The sequence below is a fragment of the Oreochromis aureus genome, linkage group 3 (assembly GCF_013358895.1).
Source record: "Oreochromis aureus strain Israel breed Guangdong linkage group 3, ZZ_aureus, whole genome shotgun sequence".
Lineage (NCBI taxonomy): Eukaryota > Metazoa > Chordata > Actinopteri > Cichliformes > Cichlidae > Oreochromis > Oreochromis aureus.
In genome coordinates, this window is record NC_052944.1 from 119,323,572 (window position 1) to 119,342,691 (window position 19,120).

Below are 19,120 nucleotides of genomic sequence, written 5' to 3' on the forward strand. Positions count from 1 at the left end.
TTAGTTTCCTGTCTCTTGGATGGAGCCCAGCTGTGCGTGGCCCCTGGGCCTGTGGTCAGAGTGTGTGTTGGATGATCCGGCCCAGGATGAGGCCAAACTGACATGGGATTAAATGTCTGTCACATATTTGAGCCTAATTTAGAACATCATCCATAAATATTAAGTAATAACGGGACTCTCCTACAGCAAGACCAAAATTGCCTTTAAAACATCAGGTTATCCTGCTGATCAAAGTCCAACACTGAGTTTATAAAAACATGTTTGTCAATAATTTGTTTTCGTTTCTGAGGAAAATGATGCAATAACTTGCTGCTAATACACAACATTTCATCATATTTCCTCATAACCCTCTTTTGTCTGACCATTTGATCCCATTTGAATTTGCAATAAAGGATCCACAGAGTTTGGTGACAATAATGACAGTAGATGTTTGTGTGAAAGTGCTGGAAGCAAATGAGTGTGTGATGTTCTTTCAGTGTTGCACTTTGTAGACGCTCCCTGAGCACTGGTCTCACAGCCAGCTACACATAGAGACCAGTGTTGTTAGTCCAGGTCAGAAGATGACTTGTTGGAATGAAAATGAGCTTGTAGTTTGTCGGCTTTAATCATGTGACTGGAAAAAGGTGTTGGACTTCAAATATGTCCGTTTCTTTCACACTTCACCTTTAAAAGTGAAGCCATGTGGTTCCTGGAAGGAAAAAAACAAAACTTTTTCTAGTCTTTGTCCTGTTTTTATGATAAATGTACGACTTTAATGTGAAAAGTTCAGAGTTTTTTCTCTTGCTGTGTTTGTTTGAAGCTGCTTCCTGTTGGCTTCAGCTGTTTGGAGTTTCCATTTTCTAAACTTCTACATTCTGAACCTTCTTCAGCTCTGAACAGATGATGAAACACTGAATGATTTCAAGCTCACACTTTGTCTAATAAACTTACATCCTTCATTCTTTATACAGATTGTGGAGCTGTAGTTTGTCAAAAAACAGCTGTGATTATCTGGGAGCAGCGCTGAAGTCCAATCCCTCCCATCTGAGAGAGCTGGACCTGAGCTACAACAAGCTGCATGATCATGGAGTGAAGCATCTGCGTGGTTTCCTGGAGAGTCCAGGATGTGGACTTGAAACTCTGAGGTCAGTCAGCATGTTTTAGTTGTGCTGAGATGAATATGATGTGAACTGTGTGCTGACACTGTGGATCAGTAGGCCCACAGACCTTTAGAATAAAATAGAATAGAATTGAATAGAATACAATAGCTTTTTATTGTCACTGTTACAAGAACAAGGCAGTTTGGGATTTCTCCATGAGTGTGAAGTACACAATAGCATAAGTATTTACACAATAAAACATTTACATTTACACAAGAAAGATATGTACAAGTTATACATACACCTGCAAACATACACACACATACATTACATACATATATTCATCTGTACATACCTACACACACATATTTCCACATGCATGCTTACATCTATATACATACACATACATGCCATCTAACTAGCAGGTGCATTGAGAGGTGCAGTGTGATGAGTGATATTGCACATTGAGTGTGCAACCTATTAGAGGTGTTTGCACTAACATAGGTTAATACTCAGATTTACACCTTTATTGCTTAATAAAGGGTTAAAAAGTGAATGTACACAGTGAGGTTGGGGGTGAGTTAGGCACTTCCAGCACTGTAGATGAGTTCCAGCTTAGAGTTCATGGAAATAATCCAGAGAGCAGGGTTCGTTGATGAATTTCACATCTTCTTAAAGTTATAATCCACAGGCAAAACCTTGAAACTGTCGCTCTGATATCTTGTCAACCAATTAGCTCTTTACATGGCATTCATCTTTAGCCCCACCTTATTATCTCTCTCTCTCTCTCTCTCTCTCTCTCTCTTTCACATCTGAATAATCTTAACTTCACATTTCAGTGAGTTCAGATTTCATTAGCATGGTCACTTTAGTATAATCCATTTTAATCCAAACACCTTTCTCTTTAAACTCTGTTTGTCAGTCCCAGTATATTCAGTATAATCCTCTGTTTCACTAAGTCACACACATACAGATATCAGAATGTGTGCTCTCATTCACTCACACTCACTCTCATATGGCTGAAGTCTGTTTGAACACAGCTGGCCTGAGTTAGGCCTGTCTCTAACATCATTGTTTTATTACTTTATTCTGATTCATCGTTTTAGACAAACTCAAACATCTTCATATTTACTGGTTATGTTCTCATCATTAATTAACAGTCGGTGCGTTCACATATGAATCATAATTCAGTGTTTAACATATTATCACAGATGGACTCCACAGGAGATCTCCTTTATGAAGAAAGTGTGAAAACTTTGTCCAACAGTGGGAAACATTTCAGAGAACATCTCTGAAGTAGAAGCTAAACATAATAATAGAAGAGAAGCAAAATAATGATCCAAATCCTGCTCTCAGCCATCGTTTAAACATCACTATCAGACAGTAAAGGCTTCCAAAGACTGCTCACCTCTCACACTTAGGGTACGTTCACTCTGCAGGTCTTAATCCTTAATTCCGATTTTTTTGCCTGGTTGTTCACACCAAGAGTGTGTCCGCAGGAGCACTGCAGGTTTCAGTGTGAGTGCAGTGAGATGATGATTCAGATGTTTGATTCATCATCTGCATGTTGATTTAAGGTGAATCAATATTATTCATGTGACAGCTGCTGCCACATTAACCCTACGAATAAAATGTGACAGCAAACGCGCTCTTGTGTGAAGGGTTCATGGCCCTCAAGGCAGAAGATGTCACACAACGCGCTCTGTTTACGGAAGTAAAAATGGCGGCTCCAGAGCTAGTAGGTGTTGTTGCAGCAGTCTATCAATTTCTGCATAAAAACATGATGATAATCCACAGGCAGTGGCTGCTGGTGCTGATAACTGGTGTCTGTCTTTTGTCAGTGACGTAAAAGACGGATTTAATGCGACATGACCATTCAAACTGCAGTCGCTTTCTAACACATCAGATATGTATCGGATTCAGTACCACATATGAAAGTGACCCAGGTAGGATTTGAAAATGTTGGATTTGTGCTGTTCAAACTGTCATACCATGATCGCATATTGGTCGCATAGGGTCAAAGAAGTCGGATTTGATGCGCTTTCCTGCAGTTTGAACGTAGCCTTAGTTAAAGATGCTGGTGCTGTCCACAGATCAGCTGATCCGGTGGATCTCCATGATCAGCTTTGTTTCTTGGAGATAAAGGCTGAGCCCTTTAGAGCTTCAGTTTATCTACTGATCAGAAGATCTTCATCAGTGACGCAATCATTAAAATACTCTTGTTAGAAATGTATGACTTTAATGTGAAACATTCAGAGTTTTTTCTCTTGTTGTGTTTGTTTGAAGCTGCTTCCTGTTGGCTTCAGCTATTTAGAGTTTCCATTTTCTAAACTTCTACATTCTGAACCTTCTTCAGCTCTGAACAGATGATGAAACACTGAATGATTTCAAGCACTTTGTCTAATAAACTTACATCTTTCATTCTTTATACAGATTGTGGGGCTGTAGTTTGTCACCGATCAGCTTTCTCTGTCTGGCACCGGCGCTGAAGTCCAATCCCTCCCATCTGAGAGAGCTGGACCTCAGCTACAACGAGCTGTATGATCATGGAATGAAGATGCTGTGTGTTTCTCTGCAGAGTCCAGGATGTGGACTTGAAACTGTGAGGTCAGTCAGCATGTTTTAGTTGTGCTGAGATGAATATGATGTGAAAGTTGTAAACTGCAGACATCAGGCTGATATTATACTGATCCACACTGAGGATCTTCATGGTAAAGTCTGTTTTCTTCTTCTCTGGTTTAGTCCATTGACTGCAGCAGAACAATGTTCACATTTCAAACAGTGATGCTCAACGTATGGCCCGCGGCCCACACGTGGCTACCGACCTTTCCTAATTCAGAGAGAGGGGACCCTGATTAACCCTGATCTTACTTCCGGCGCCCCCCGTGTGCGGCAGCCTGTTACAGCAGCTCTGCTCATTCTGAGTTTCTTTCTTTCTTATCTTTTTTCTCCAAGTAATTTTTTATAACTAACGTATTAGTAATTAGACTCTGCAACCATGTTTTACCGTTTTGCACTAGTTCTGGTCTTTTTTCTTAGTTTTTTTCTATTTTTTTCACCTGTGTGTGGGGACGCAGAGCAGGGATCCTTTGTTTACAGTAAGGATCAGCTGTTAGCACTGCGTCCCGCAGCGGTACTGCCGGCGGACAGACTCGACATTCCCAGAGAGCTGAGGAAGAAAAGACGGGGGTGTCGTGCTGGGAAGGAGCGCCGTCGCCGAGAAGGAGACGTTATCGACCATCTCTTCCTTCTGTAATTATTGGAAACGTAAGATCTTTGCCCAATAAGATGGATGAGCTCACGTCGCTAACCTGGTTACAGAGAGAGTACCGGCAATGTAGCATCATGGTGCTAACGGAGTCGTGGCTAACATCGCTAACTCCGGACACGAGTGTGACACTACCGGGATTCCAGATGCTGCGAGCGGACAGGACGAGAGAGAGCGGTAAGAGGAAAGGAGAGGGACTGGCAGTGTTTGTGAATGACAGATGGTGTAACCCTGGGCACATCACTGTGAAAGAACAACTCTGCAGCAGAGACATTGAGCTGTTAGCCGTTAGCATGCGTCCGTACTACCTGCCCCGGGAATTCTCGCATGTTATCACGATAACAGCGTATGTCCCCCCCTCGGCCAACGCGGATGCAGCCTGTGACACTCTCCACTCAGTGGTCAGCAGACTGCAAACACAATCTCCGAGAGCCCTCCTCATAATATCAGGGGACTTTAATCATGCCTCACTGGACTCCACACTGCCCACCTTCACCCAGTATGTGACCTGCCCAACCAGAGACAATAAAACACTGGTTTTACTGTATGCCAATGCTGAAGAGGCATACAGTTCATCACCTCTCCCTCCCCTGGGCAGATCTGATCATAACCTGGTGCACCTTGTCCCTGTGTATGAGCCCTTAGTGCGCAGGGAGCCACCAGCCACCTGCACAGTGCAGAGATGGTCGGAGGAGAGCGAGGAGGCTCTTAAGGATTGTTTGGAGTCGACTGTGTGGGAGGTGATCTGTGACGACCACGGAGAGGACATCGACAGCCTTACTACATGCATTACTGACTATATTAATTTATGTATGGATAACACCATACCTACCAGGACTGTGCGGTGTTTCTCCAATAACAAACCTTGGATTACCCCAGAAATTAAAGCCGTCCTCAAGCAGAAGAGGAGGGCCTTCAAATCCAAAGACAAAGAGGAGTTGAAAAGGGTGCAGAGAGAGCTGAGGGGACTGATAAGGAATGGGAAGGACAGCTACAGGCAGAAGATGGAGAACCAGCTTCAGCAAAACAACGTTGGTGAAGTCTGGAGAGGCCTCAGAACCATCTCAGGCCACAAACATCAGAACTCTCTGCCTGGGAGGGATGTGAGGTGGGCAAATGAACTGAATCATTTCTTCAACAGATTTGATTCAGCCATGAGGCAGTCTCCAACATCGGCTGCAGACTTACCCACCCCCACTGCTGCTGTTCCACCTCTGACACCTCAGACACTTCACACCTCCTCTATTCACCCTGCTCACTCCTTCCCACCCCCAACAACAGCATCCAATACACACTCAACACAAGGCTCCAGCCTGTCTCTCTCAACCACCCAGGTTAGGAGGGAACTGAAGAGGAGTAAAGCCAAGAAAGCAGCGGGTCCAGATGGCATCAGCTCGAGGGTCGTCAGGTCCTGCGCGGACCAACTGTGTGGTGTGATGGAGCACCTCTTCAACCTGAGCCTGAGGCTGGGAAGAGTCCCACAGCTCTGGAAAACCTCCTGTGTTGTTCCAGTGCCAAAGACTTCACGTCCCAAGGACCTCAACAGCTACAGGCCGGTGGCTCTGACATCCCACCTGATGAAGACCCTGGAGCGGCTGGTCCTGGCTCAGCTTCGGCGCCTTGTGAGCTCATCACTGGACCCACTTCAGTTTGCCTACCAGCCTGGCATTGGAGCGGATGATGCCGTCATTCACCTCCTACATCGCTCCCTCGCTCACCTGGAGACCGCTGGAAGCACTGTGAGAATCATGTTCTTTGATTTCTCCAGTGCCTTCAACACTATTCTTCCCTTGGTTCTGAAGGACAAGCTGGAGAACTCAGGAGTGGACCATCACCTCACTACCTGGATTTTGGACTACCTCACCGACCGACCACAGTATGTGAGGACTCAGGGCTGTGTGTCGGACAGGGTCGTCTGCAGTACGGGGGCCCCACAGGGAACGGTTCTGGCTCCATTCCTCTTCACCATCTACACTGCAGACTTCTCCCACAACTCCACCCAGTGCTTCCTGCAGAAGTTCTCTGATGACTCTGCAATAGTCGACCTCATCATTGATGGGGACGACAGGGAGTACAGAGGACTGACTCAGGACTTTGTGGACTTGGCCAGCTGAACTACCTCCAGATCAATGCCAGTAAAACCAAGGAGCTGGTGGTAGACTTCCGCAGGCACAAACATCCTCCACTGCAACCACTGAACATCCAAGGTATGGACATCGAGGCTGTGGACAGCTACAGGTACCTTGGTGTTCATCTGAACAACAAACTGGACTGGACTCATAACTCAGACGCCCTCTACAGGAAAGGGCAGAGCAGGCTGTACCTGCTGCGGAGACTCAGGTCGTTTGGAGCGGAGGGCCCACTCCTGAAGACCTTTTATGACTCTGTGGTGGCCTCAGCCATCTTTTATGGTGTGGTCTACTGGGGCGGCAGCATCTCTGCTGGGGACAGGAAGAGACTGAACAGGCTGATCCGTAGGGCCAGCTCTGTTCTAGGATGCCCTCTGGACCCAGTGAAGGTGGTGAGTGACAGGAGAATGGTGGCTAAGCTGTCATCCCCGTTGGACAACATCTCCCACCCCATGCATGAGACTCTGACAGCACTGAGCAGCTCCTTCAGTGGGAGACTGCAGCACCCACGGTGTGGGACGGAGAGATTTCACAGGTCTTTCCTCCCCACTGCTGTCAGACTCCACAACAAAGACTTTAACTGATCAAACACACACATGTGCAATAACACGAAATGCAATACTCGTTTTCTGAAAAAGTTTTATTTTTTACTCGGTTGTATAAAGCATTTGCATTCTATTTTTATCCTATGTATATTTTATTCTATTTATTCTACTGTATATAGTATTTTATTCTATTCTATTCTTTACAGTTGTGTACAGTATTCTTTTTTCTATTCTATTCTATTCTATTCTATTCTTATTGTATTCTAATTTTGTTATATAACTTTTGCTCTGTCCACTTCCTGCTGTGACAAAACAAATTTCCCACGTGTGGGACTAATAAAGGTTATCTTATCTTATCTTATCTTAACTGTGTACAGTTCTTCCTCACAGTTCTAACGGTGTGTTCACACCGAACGCGATAGACCTGACCAAAGCGTCTGGTTTACATGTAAAGTCAATGGAGAATCGCGATTGCGAGTCCCACGAAAATTGAGAAGCAGATTTGCGTCGCGAAAACGCGTCAAACGCGCGTTTGGTGATGTAGCTCTGACCTAGGTCAAGGGGGCAGATCCAGCCAAAGCCCTTCATACTTCATTCAATATGGAGGAAAGGCTAATCAACGCCGTAGCAAACCGGAGCTGTACGACACAAGCTGCTTTCTGTACCGAGACAGGAATGCAAAGGACCGAGCTTGGAGGAAGATATGTGAAGAGATCGGGCAACCTGGTAAGTTCATTCATTTCTCTTTTTAAATTTTTGACTTTCCCGGAGAAGCTGCACAAGTAGTAATAAGATGGCACTAGTCCAAGACAACCGGTTTGACCGGTTTTGTGCTTGTGCGCATGCAAGTTCATGTGTGGAAACACACAGGGCGTCAGAGGGGTTATATGAGTTCATGTGTTTTTAACTGGGTTTTAATTTAAACAAACCACAGGGTTTTTAATTAAACTATTTTTATCACTTTGGTATGTCTCAACATTCAATTATGCAGACATAAGCATCCTTAAGAGCAATTCTTTGTTTTGCGGGCGGAGTGGAAGGCGTTTTGCTTCGCAGTGCACCTTAACAAAGCGGAGGTGCTTTTTATTTACATCTAGTCAAAAGTGTTACTAATTGTGTTTTAATCACACTAATTTTATGATTCTGACAATGTCTCAACAGACAGCGATGCAAACATTTGATTTTAAAAACAGCACAAATGCGAATTTCTTCTGAATGGGTAATTTCAGCCTTCATGACAGTTCACAAGCGTTTCATTTAATAAAACCACTAGTTTTAATTTAACTAGTTTTTACGCATCTACTGGGTAGATTGATGTAGGTTGGGTAGGTTGATGCGATCATTTTATTTAAAAATTGGGAAAGGTGGTTCGACAAAGTATTGACTCAGGGGGCTGAATAATTACGCACACCCCACTTTGCAGTTATTTATTTGTAAAAAATGTTTGGAATCATGTATGATTTTCGTTCCACTTCTCACGTGTACACCACTTTGTGTTGGTCTTTCACGTGGAATTCCAATAAAATTGATTCATGTTTGTGGCTGTAATGTGACAAAATGTGGAAAAGTTCCAAGTGGAAAAGCGAATACTTTTGCAAGCCACTGTATACTCATGCTAGCAGCCACTATATGACCAGCTTCTTAAGATAAGAGACATAAACTTTGTTAACGGTATACCCAAATCTCTTGCTGATGACAACCTTCTGCCTACAGACAAGAACAATTTGTTAATTATAGACGATGTAATGAATGATGCCGCTAACAATTTAGAAGTACAAAATGTGTTCACAAAGTATCTATGTATGTACAAAGTATCTATCCTATGTGCATCATAGAAATTTGAGTTGTGTATATATCTAGTTCAGAATTTGTTTATTCAAGGAAAATCCAGTAGAACCATTTCCTTGAACACTAACTACCTAATATTGTTTAAAAATCTGAGAGATAAATATCAGGTTATGCTTTTAGGTAGGCAAATGTTTCCTGGTAATACTAAATGTTTTATAGAATCGTTTAATGATGCCACATCCACAACATATGGGTATCTTTTAATAGACTATAAAGCTAAGACCCCGGACCAGTTAAGACTCAGAACAAATTTACTATCAGACCCTCCGGTTGTTTACATTCCAAAACAAAAATCAGCAAAGAGGTGAAAGGATGTCATCGCGCATGCAGAGGAATCTGTCTCTGTTGGAGATGATATACAGGGCTCCTCCTACTCTACGCAGAGTTATTATTAGTAATTCAAACTTAGATTTTATCAATGCATTGTGTGAGATAGTCTTTAACGTATTGCATGGTAACATTCCACTGACCAATCAGAAGTACAAACAGCTAAAAAAGAAAAAAACAATAATCAGACTGATTGCTAACAAAAAGATCAAAACTTTGAAAAAGAGAAAGACAACCAATCTGGAGGGTTTTTACTACCGTTATTAGGGGCTGCAATCCCTTTCATAACCAGTCTGATAGCAAACAGGTGAAAATGGAACATGTGCAAAATATGTTTTTGGTATTCCAACACCAGTTGGACTTAATAAAGCAACAGCAGCAGCAGCAGCAGCACACCAGCAGCATCAGACAACAGGCTCAGAATGAGTTGGACAAGGAGATGTTACAAGATTCTGACATAGATGTGCATGAGAAAGCTAAAAAGTACAGCGATATTCTCCATAGATACCTTACGCTTGTGAGACAAGGTGCCCTTGAAAAGAACGTATTGTCTTTATCACTACCTGAACAATTTAACAGGGATGTGCAGCCCCAGTCGGCGGACACATCGCCTGTTCATGGTGATGCAGGGGTGAGGGATCTTGTTGCGGAGAATGTTTTAACACACATACCTAAAAGGAGTATGAGGAATGCAGAACTTATTCTATCAGCGGTGACCCTTTCGCCAGACTTGATCTCTTACAACGACAAAGGCGAAATTGTTGTTGATTAACACACCATCCCTAGTTCACACATTTATGATCTAATTAAAGCCGTCACAACCACACACACACCTTCTGAGGGTTTGAGACCTATCGGCTGGACAGAGTTTTTAAACGCTGTCTCAGATTTAAACCTACTGTTATCAGCCATATCTAACACGGGCATACGTAAGACCGTCGCCATGTATAAAACCAGTCACACCCTGGCTGAAGACCCTGGTTTTTTAAAACACACACCAAAAAAGAACACCAGTGGCGAACCGCTGCGACATAGTACACTAAAAAAAATAAAGAATAAAAAAACAAATTAGAGGGGGGTCCTGTAGAGTGGTTTGATTTTTGAATTCAGACTTTTTTTTATTGCAGCTGAAATTGTTTTCGGCTAAAAATATTTGCTGTTTGGTGTTTTTCTTCTGTAATTTCTTTTTCACTTATTGTTGCTAAATTGTTTTGTTTTCTTTTCTTTTCTTTTATTACTTTTAAATATTTTATGTCTTTTATTACTGGTTAATGTTTGATTTTTGTATTTCTGTTTAAACAAAGTATGTTGTGAATACATATATATATATATATATATATATACACACACACACACACACACACACACACATATATATATATATATATCTATATATATATATATATAGATATATATAATTTGAATTCTCCGAAGCCTCTCACATTATAAGCCCTTTCTCGAATTTCAAATATAGATTGTAAATTTACAGGTAGAAGTTTATTAAAGGCTTTGTATAAGATTATGGATGTATTCTAATTAACCAGATCTTGGAATTTAAGTAACTTTGCCTGAAGAAAGAGTTTGTGAGTATGATCTAGATAACCAACCTTGTGAATAATGCGTAGCGCTCGTTTCTGTACTGTGACTAATGGATTAGTTGTGTTTTTATATGTGTTTCCCTACACTTCCACACAATATGTAAGATATGGAAGAACCAGGGTACAGTACAGAGTACGAAGTGCATCTTTATCGAGGTATGGTTTCACTTTGTTCAAAACTGAGAGGTTTCTGGAAATTTTGGTTTTTATGTGTCTGACATGGGGTTTCCATGAAATTTTGTTATCAATTACGACTCCCAAAAATTTGTTTTCACTCACATTATCAATTGGTACACCTTCAATGATAATTGGTAATTCTATATTATATTTTAAATTGCCAAAAAACATTGCTTTAGTTTTATTTATGTTTAATGATAATTTATTTATATCCATCCATTTTTTAATTAAGTTTAGCTCCCTGTTTACGGTCATTACAAGATCAGTATAATCATCGCTACTGAAAAATATGTTTGTATCATCTGCGAACAGTATGAGTTTAAGTACTTGAGAAACATCAAAAATATCATTTATGTAAACATTGAAAAGTTTTGGTCCCAACACTGACCCTTGGGGAACACCACATGTAATACCAAGTTTCTCTGAATGGTAATGCCCTATGCTAACATATTGTTCCCGACCCGTTAGGTAACTTTTTAACCAGTTACCAGCTTTCCCTCGAATACCATATCTTTCCAATTTATCCAATAAAATTGAGTGATTGATTGTGTCGAAGGCCTTTTTGAGATCAACAAAAATACCAACTGCATATTTATTTTTATCCATTGCATTAGTAATTTCTTCTACTACCTCAATTGTCACCATTGAAGTGGTTCTTTGCGTTCTGAAACCATACTGACCAACATTTATTATTTGATGTTTTTCAAGGAATTTTTCTAATCTTGAATTAAAAAGTTTTTCTAAAATTTTAGAGAATTGTGGCAGTAGAGAAATAGGCCTATAACTGGTAAAACTGTCTTTGTCATTGCTTTTGTATAGTGGTATTACTTTCGCAATTTTCATTTTTTTTGGATAACAACCAGACTGAAATGATAAATTACAGACATATGTTAAGGGACTAGCAATATTCAGAATAACCTGTTTAACTACAAACATATTTATATCATGATAATCCATTGAAGACTTACTTTTACATTTTAATGTGATATTTATTACTTCTTGCTCATCTGTAGCTGAGAGGAACAGTGAAAAGGGATTTGATTTTATATTACTGATTTTTTCATCTTTTTGACATGGTATGTCCGCTGCTAGTTCAGGGCCAACATTTATAAAAAAATTATTGAATCCATCAACAATATTACTCATGTTGTGATTTTCACCATTTGCATCAATGAAATATTCAGGATATGATGTTCCAGAAAATCCTTGTTTAATTAAGTTATTTAACACATCCCAAGTTCCTTTTATATTGTTTTTATTTTCATATAATCTTCTTCTATAATAAAGTTGTTTACTCGTTCTTATAATATCAGTCAATTTATTTCTATATGCTTTATATCTTTGTTCCACTTCTTTTGTTTTCACTTTGATGAACTGTTTATACAGATTGTTTTTCTTTTTGCAAGCATTGATAATTCCTTTTGTGAGCCAAGGACTTTTTATCTGTTTTTTCTTTGTCCTGTGTTCGTTTACAGGACAATGTTTATTGTACAGCATAGTGAATATTTCTAGGAAATTTTCATAAGCCTTGTCCACATCTGACTCTTCATACACCGAACTCCAAGTTTGTTGCGCTAAATCGAAATTGAAGGCATGATTTGCTTCTTCATTTATTGTCTCGCTGTGTATATATGTATATGTGTATATATATATATATGTGTGTGTGTGTGTGTGTGTGTGTGTTTATATATATAAAAAAACACCCACCTCGCCCCTGCGGGCGGTTTATCCTTCAAGCTCGGGTCCTCTACCAGAGGCCTGTAAGCTTGAGGGTCCTGCGCAGTATCTTAGCTGTTCCCAGGACTGCGCTCTTCTGGACACAGATCTCCGATGTTGTTCCCGGGACCTTCACCCTCCACATCCTCTCGAGCTCTTCCCTGAGCCCTTGGTATATCTCCTCCAGCTTCTCGTGTTCCTTCTTCCTGATATTGCTGTCATTCGGAACCGCTACGTCGATCACTACAGCCATCTTCTTCTGTTTGTCTACCACCACTATGTCCGGTTGGTTAGCCACCACCATTTTGTCCGTCTGTATCTGGAAGTCCCACAGGATCTTAGCTCGGTCATTCTCCATCACCCTTGGGGGCATCTCCCATTTTGACCTCGGGTCAAAGATGTTCCTGTACACTATGCCAGCCACTTGGTTATGGCGTTCCATGTATGCCCTGCCTGCTAGCATTTTGCACCCTGCTGTTATGTGCTGGATTGTCTCTGGGGCATCCTTACACAGCCTGCACCTGGGGTCTTGCCTGGTGTGATAGACCCCAGCCTCTATGGATCTTGTACTCAGAGCTTGTTCCTGTGCTGCCATTATTAGTGCCACTGTGCTGTCTTTCAGTCCAGCTTTGTCCAGCCACTGGTAGGATTTCTGGATATCAGCCACGTCCTCTATCTGCCGGTGGTACATACCGTGCAGGGGCCTGTCCTTCCATGATGGTTCCTCGCCTTCCTCCTCTTTCTTGGGTTTCTGCTGCCTGAGGTATTCACTGAGCACGCTGTCAGTTGGGGCCATCTTCGTGATGTATTCGCGGATGTTTCTTGTCTCATTCTGGACTGTGGTGCTGACACTCACCAGTCCCCAGCCCCCTTCCTTCCGCTTAGCGTACAGCCTCAGGGTGCTGGACTTTGGGTGAAACCCTCCATGCATGGTCAGGAGCTTTCTTGTCTTTATGTCAGTGGCTGCTATCTCCTCCTTTGGCCAGCCTATTGCCCCAGCAGGGTACCTGATCACGGGCAGGGCGTAGGTATTGATGGCCCGGATCTTGTCCTTACAGTTCAGCTGACTCCTCAGGACTTGCCTGACCCTCTGAAGGTACTTGGTAATTGCAGCTTTCCTAGCGGCCTCTTCATGGTTCCCATTCGCTTGCGGGATCCCCAGGTACTTGTAGCTGTCCTCTATGTCTGCAATGTTGCCTTCTGGTAGTTCAATTCCCTCAGTTCTGACTATCTTCAGTTCAGTTCAGTTCAGTTCAGTTCATTTTTATTTCAAACATTTCAAACGTGTCTTCGCAATCATTATAAAATATCATTTCATTATTTGTTTGAAAAGGAGTAGGCAGAAGTATTTACTTATTTGTCCCTACCCCCTCAAGTTTTACCTCTCATTCATTTAATTTTCTTTTAGTCTTAAATTAAACAATCAACATATGAAACAAAAGTAAAAAAAAAAGCAAAACAAAATAAAACGTAAAAAAATCAAAAACAAGAAATAAGCAAGCCCCACCACAGTATAGTTTCTTTCATATGAAAAATACAGAATGAGTATATTTGCAGATACACAAGTTATGGAAAAACAAACAAACAAAAAAACAAACAAACAAAAAAACCAAAGAGAACCACAACACCATTACCAGCAACATTACCATCCTGGGTTAACCCTGTTTTCTTCATTCTTATAGTTATTTATCTTCCCTCGCTTTGTTACCATCCGACTACACTTCTCCAGTCCGAATGACATCCAATGTCATTGCTGTATAGCCTGGTAGTGTGTATCAGTGAATCGATGTCTCGTTCACTCTTGGCATACAGCTTGATGTCATCCATGTACAGGAGGTGGCTGACAACCGCTCCGTTCCGTAGTCGGTATCCGTAGCCAGTCTTGTTAATGATCTCACTGAGGGGGTTCAGGCCTATGCAGAACAGCAGTGGGGACAGAGCATCTCCTTGTTAGGTCCCGCACTTGATGGTGACTTGTGCTATGGGCTTAGAGATGGCCTCTAGTGTTGTACGCCACATCCCCATTGAGATCCTGATGAAGGCTCTTAGGGTCCTGTTGATCTTGTACAATTCTAGGCATTCCAGTATCCAGCTGTGGGGCATTGAGTCATAGGCCTTCTTGTAATCAATCCAGGCTGTGCACAGGTTGGTCAGTGTATATATATATATATATATATATATACAGTGGGGCAAAAAAGTATTTAGTCAGCCACCGATTGTGCAAGTTCCCCCACTTAAAATGATGACAGAGGTCAGTAATTTGCACCAGAGGTACACGTCAACTGTGAGAGACAGAATGTGAAAAAAAAATCCATGAATACACATGGTAGGATTTGTAAAGAATTTATTAAGTAAATCAGGGTGGCAAATAAGTATTTGGTCAATAACAAAATTCAACTCAATACTTTGTAACATAACCTTTGTTGGCAATAACAGAGGTCAAACGTTTACTATAGGTCTTTACCAGGTTTGCACACACGGTAGCTGGTATTTTTGGCCCATTCCTCCATGCAGATCTTCTCGAGAGCAGTGATGTTTTGGGGCTGTCGCCGAGCAACACGGACTTTCAACTCCCGCCACAGATTTTCTATGGGGTTGAGGTCTGGAGACTGGCTAGGCCACTCCAGGACTTTCAAATGCTTCTTACGGAGCCACTCTTTTGTTGCCCGGGTGGTGTGTTTTGGATCATTGTCATGTTGGAAGACCCAGCCGCGTTTCATCTTCAAAGTTCTCACTGATGGAAGGAGGTTTTGGCTCAAAATCTCACGATACATGGCCCCATTCATTCTGTCCTTAACACGGATCAGTCGTCCTGTCCCCTTGGCAGAAAAAAACAGCCCCATAGCATGATGTTTCCACCCCATGCTTCACAGTAGGTATGGTGTTCTTGGGATGCAACTCAGTATTCTTCGTCCTCCAAACACGACGAGTTGAGTTTATACCAAAAAGTTCTACTTTGGTTTCATCTGACCACATGACATTCTCCCAATCCTCTGCTGGGTTGGTTTTTACAATAGCCATAGCAGGGAGTCTTTGAAGCCGCCCTGTGGTTAGGTGATCATAGGGTAACACACCTAGGAAATGTGTTTTTATTGATAACGCTGCCGATCACGGCTGATAGTTCTATAGTGTTCATGACCGTTTTTGTCTCAATAGTTGTCCAAGAGCACCTGTCTCATGTTAGATATTTCAATGACTGAATCAAATACAGAATAGCACAAGAGGTTCACTGTACGGGGTAGTGGATTTCTGAAACGGGTTTCCAATCTCATGTTCCCAGTTTTAATTAACGACACATTCCCTGAATGTCCTTCGTCAGCTGAAATGGATTACGCTGGTAGGAGCCAATGTATGCTTCGTTGTCTATGAATGCAATGATGACAAATTTAGGTATCCTGCCCATAAATAAATTGTCATTTGTTGATATTCGTGCCCCAGCTTGTATGGAGAAAGTCTTTAAAGATACTCTGTCTATAGCATATTTTGCGTTTGCATGGTCCAATGCCTTGCTGTGTGCAAGTCTGACGCTCGGTGATACACTAACTTTCTTGACAAAGAGACTGGCTGAGACAATTTTAATTCTGTACGCATTGGCATCCGCTGTCATGAGAGCAAATTCGTCTTTAGAGCGCATTCAGCTACAGGTCGATTCCATTAAGTAAGTTTTTCTTGAAAAAACAGGTATCTTATTACCTGGGTAAACATGTGCTGAAGCATTCGAGAAGAGGCTTACATAGAAGCCTGCATTGTTGTTCTTTTTATTCATGCTTTCTCAGTCTCTGCACAGTGCTGAATGAATGTGTGTAGAGCTGCGTCATCTGAGTTAATCTGTCATGGTCCTGGGTCGGTGACCCAGTGTTTTTAGTTTCTTGTGTCTGAGTTTTTGTATTATGATCTTAGTTCCATTTGTTCCCCCAGCTTATTCTTTAGTCCAGTGTCTTAGGTTGGCTTTCTTGTATTCTCTTTAGTTCTGAGTATTTAGTAGTTGCCCTCTGTGTCTCTTTGTTGTTGTTCTCTGTGTTTCTTAGTTGCTCTGTCTCCCCTAGTGTACTTCGTGTCTGTGCTACTTCCTGTTTTACTTTGAAGGTTCATGTCTCTTGTGAGTGTATTCTACTTTGCTCCCTCGTCTCATCAGTTCTGATTTCTCCCAGCTGTGCTCCCCTTCTGTGTCTCATTCCCCTCGTTACTTCCCTGTGTATTTTAGCCCTGTGTTTCCCTGTGTCAGTGTCGCGTTCTCCCTCATGCTGTGTGGATCTCCCTGTGTCTCTCTGTGAGTTTAGTTTGTGATTTTCCAGTTTAGTTTAGGTTACTTTTGTATGCTTTTCCCAAACAGCAAATAAAGCTGTGGTTTTGAGTTCATCCCTTGTGTCTACGAGTTTGCGTTTGGGTCCTCTCCCTGCCTGCCACACAGCCGAAACATGACATAATCACGCCTCTACGATGTCTTTTTCTGGAATCCATGAATTAAAGCTGGCGGCCCATCCTAGCCATTTCACTAGCACCTGCTTTTTCCGACCCACTTTTTTTCTAGCCAATATGTTTTCAATTTTAAATGTTTTATTTTCATCAACAACCACACGTTGTATCTCAGGCTCATAAAATGTCCCTTTCAATACCTCTCCTGCTATATCTGTCTGTACACTGGGGGCTATCTCCCTATACGCTCCTTGACTGTGAAAATCTCATCGGTGTAAGTCTGCTCGTATGCTTTTCGAAACACTCCTCTCAGTTTTGATATTCGTACAGTCTCACCAATATTAAATTTAAAATGCAGTTCCCTCTGAGGTCTCGTTTTGTACAGCGCATTAAAGACTGACTTCTCATTATCCTTATTCACCTCTGCTGGAGCCATTTGGATAGACCTGTGATAGGCATTGTTATATGCTTGTGTGAGATCTGGTATGACATGTACATATCTCCGGGAGTTGGCTGATGTTAAGTACTTCCACATTCTACCCTTGAAGCTACGATTGAATCTCTCAACAATATGGCATTTAACCTCGCTTGCTGTTGAGAAATGCTTGATATTATATCGCTTCATTAGCTGTTTAAAGGTTGTATTATAAAACTCTTTGCCTTCATCTGTTTGCCTGCGCCCCGCCCACACAGACACAGCTCCTCTCTAGAGCTAAACACTGTGACAGTGAAGCAGGTGAAGAGTAATAAATAAAGACTTTAACAGCAAACAAAGGATTTCATAAGCTGATGTAGAAACATGTAGAATGATGGTGGCAGCTACAGAAACAGGTCGTTAAAGCCTGTCTCCTTTGCATATTCCATACTTGATACTGAGAGTTTCCAGAAGAGAAAACATCAAACATGCCTCCAAACAGGTGACGAGTCAGACTGACATCGTTTCTACAGAGACCAGTGTGAGCTCTCAGCAGATTACTTCAATATGAAGGACAAACAGTGAAGCAGGAATGACTAAACCCACTAACAGTCTGATATCCCCGTGTTCCTGTTGTTCTACAGCACAGGTGTCGAAATCCAGGCCTCGAGTGCCGGTGGCCTACAGGTTTTAGATGTGTCCTTGATCTAACACAGCTGATTTAAATGGCTAAATTACCTCATCAACATGTCTTTAAGTTCTCCAGAGGCCTGGTAATGAACTAATCATTTGATTCAGGTGTGTTGACCCAAGGTGAGATCTAAAACCTGCAGGACACTGGCCCTCGAGGCCTGGAGTTCGACACCCCTGTTCTACAGCATCATCAGTGCTGCTCCACCACCATCACTGCAGCTTCTGTCACGTCATGTGACGCTCTTTGACTCAGACTGGAGAAATGCTAAATAGCTAACATGAAAAACAGTCAAAGCTTCATACAAATTGTGTGTTCTCAGTATGAGATGAGTTTGGTAGTACTGTGTGTGCACAGATGGACTCCACAAGAGATGTCCTTTATGAAGAAACTGTGAAAGTTTGTCTAACCGTGGGAAACATTTCAGAGAAGGCTTCTAAAGACTGCCCACCTCTCAGACTTAGTTAAAGATGCTGGTGCTGTCCACAGATCAGCTGATCCGGTGGGTCTCCATGATCAGCTTTGTTTCTTGGAGATAAAGGCTGAGCCCTTTAGAGCTTCAGTTTATCTACTGATCAGAAGATCGTCATCAGTGACGCAATCATTAAAATACTCTTGTTAGAAATGTACAACTTTAATGTGAAACATTCAGAGTTTTTTCTCTTGTTGTGTTTGTTTGAAGCTGCTTCCTGTTGGCTTCAGCTTTTTGGAGTTTCCATTTTCTAAACTTCTACATTCTGAACCTTCTTCAGCTCTGAACAGATTATGAAACACTGAGTGATTTCAAGCTCACACTTTGTCTGATAAACCTACATTTTTTCATTCTTTATACAGATTGATGGAATGTGGTTTGTCAGAGGTCAGCTGTGATTATCTGGTAACAGCTCTGAAGTCCAACCCCTACCATCTAA

At 41.9% G+C, this 19,120-nt stretch overlaps 1 protein-coding gene across 1 annotated transcript in view; it reads left to right on the top strand.

The window, feature by feature from the left end:
* Positions 1–19,120, top strand: part of LOC120435165 (protein NLRC3-like) — a 137,380-nt gene that overhangs the window by 17,212 nt on the left and 101,048 nt on the right. The gene's annotated exons all lie outside the window — the stretch shown is intronic.